Here is a 2,156-nt window from a genome sequence, read left to right on the forward strand (position 1 = left end):
ATATACATGCATGATTGCATGTACATGTAATAATACACACTACTGTGTAGCAGTTTTTTCAAGGATACAAACCAAAAATTCATCAAATTAATTTTTGCAAATTTCCATTATTTTAGCCATCTTGTACCATTATTCCACGTAATTTAATTTTATGAGTGTTTAAAAAAATCCATAAATTTTTTATCCTTGAAGAAGCACTATATTTAGTTATTTACGTGTGTAAAATATACAAAAATTTACTTTTATAGTATAATGAAACTCCATTACACAATGCTTGTCGTTTTGGTAAAGCTGATATTGTCAAATTATTAATAACTAAAGGAAATGCTGATGTGAATGCTGTGGATGAGGTAGAGTTACTACTAAATACTCATTTCTAATTGTATCATTTTGTGTTGTATTATATAGGAGAACAGAACTCCATTGTTTCATGCTGTTAAACGGAGAAGTGAAATTGTAAATACTCTATTAACTAATGGAGCTAGAACTGATGTTGTGGATAAAGTAAGGTTGCCAACTTGCCATGTACATGCATTTTGCCTATGTAATACTTTGTACTTTATACATGTACTTTTACACTATTAACTATTACTGACTCTCCCACATGTATACCGTATGGCTCCAAAGGTAAAAAATATCATCTGACTAGTTTTTGTTCCACGTGGGTAATATGTGGATTTATAACTCACAATTTTATTGACAAAAATTAATTTTAACAAGAAGTTAAGATTTTGATAAAATTTTTGACTGACAAAAATTTGGAGCTACATGGGTATTAAGTATAATCTCCCAGCATATTTTAGCCCAGCACATACTTCATCTCAAATTGTCCATTATATACATGTAGTTTTAATGTTACATTTCTTGTTATCTAAAATGTGATTCTTATAAAGTAAAGTTCAGCTTAACAGTAATTTTGCGAAAGAGATTTTTTTAACTATTGTTGTTTTTAGTAGCTGGTTAACTATAACCTCACATTGTATCAAGTTTTATTATTATTTATTTATCTAGTATGGTAACACTCCTCTGTTACTAGCAATTGAAGAAGGTAGATCAACTGAAATTATCAAATCATTGATTGCTAAAGGCCAAGCTGATGTGACTGCTGCTTGTGAGAAAGTAAGTATTTTAGAGGTCAACAATCAAATTTTGAAGTTGATTCACCTCTTAACAGCATTATTGTATTGTTTACTAAATGCTATGAGAATGTTTTGCTTATTACTTTTATGTAGTATTGTATCAATCCTGAGCTATCTAGATCTGAAATTACTGAGTTATTAATCACTAAGATGCCAAAAGTAAGAAAATGTTAAGTAACAACCAAAATAACTATGTAATTTACTAATAAATTATTTTTGTATAGTCTATTTAAAACAAATTTCTAGTTTTTAATTATTTTGGTGTCATTTTTTATACCAATAAAGCCTGTTGTTTTACCTGCAAATCTGTGACTGTGATCAAATCAAAATCAAAAAGGTCAATTGCAGTTAAATGAACACATACATCTAAGACTTACTGTAGTAAACGTCAAGATCTAGGACCAAACCTTTTAAAATTAACTTCAAGATCAAAGCAGTAAGAGTGTCAAATTTTGTACATCAAAGCATCACAAGGTCTAAACGAGACACCTACGGTGCGTGGCCTCGCCCCTATAGCTGTTTGATTATCAAAATTAAAAGAACTTTAGCATGCAAATTGCATATATACATAAAAAAGTGTACTCCTGAGGGATAGCAGCAAGCTTGTATTGATCTACCAGACTACCTGCAGAAGTAGCAGCATGCAAGCTACTCCAGCTACTCCCAAATTGGAGGTGTGGCCTGGCATCATCAACTATTAATTAATTATTTGATGGCAGCAAGCCCTAGCTGCAACAAGAAGGAAGTTTCAGATTTTTCTCTTCTTATAAGTGCTATATGACATTATAATGGCACAAATACTGTTGCCTAGATATAAATTGAGTGATTTGAGAGAGTTTAGGACCTTTAGACTACCTACAGTTTACTTGGGTCGAAATTCAAGAAGCTGTAACTCACCAACAAGAAAGATTTAAAGAGTCCCACACATATTAAAACAATAACTAGTCTTGATCTACTGGAAAAGAGTCTCATTTACCTCCAGAGTACTACCGCTATTGCTGGGCATTTTCTTGTGAG

General features: G+C 31.4%; 1 long non-coding RNA gene across 3 annotated transcripts in view; it reads left to right on the top strand.

The window, feature by feature from the left end:
- The first annotated feature begins 16 nt into the window (after window positions 1-16).
- Window positions 17-2,156, top strand: part of LOC109588505 (uncharacterized) — a 4,340-nt gene continuing 2,200 nt past the window's right edge. For all 3 annotated transcript variants that reach the window (XR_002188205.1, XR_002188204.1, XR_002188206.1), the window contains exons 1-4: window positions 17-350; window positions 409-504; window positions 1,012-1,119; window positions 1,233-1,298. This is a non-coding gene — a long non-coding RNA (uncharacterized LOC109588505). The remainder of the gene's footprint in view (window positions 351-408; window positions 505-1,011; window positions 1,120-1,232; window positions 1,299-2,156) is intronic.

This window comes from Amphimedon queenslandica, unplaced genomic scaffold (genome assembly GCF_000090795.2).
Source record: "Amphimedon queenslandica unplaced genomic scaffold, v1.1 AMPQUscaffold_12051, whole genome shotgun sequence".
NCBI classification, from domain to species: Eukaryota; Metazoa; Porifera; class Demospongiae; order Haplosclerida; family Niphatidae; genus Amphimedon; species Amphimedon queenslandica.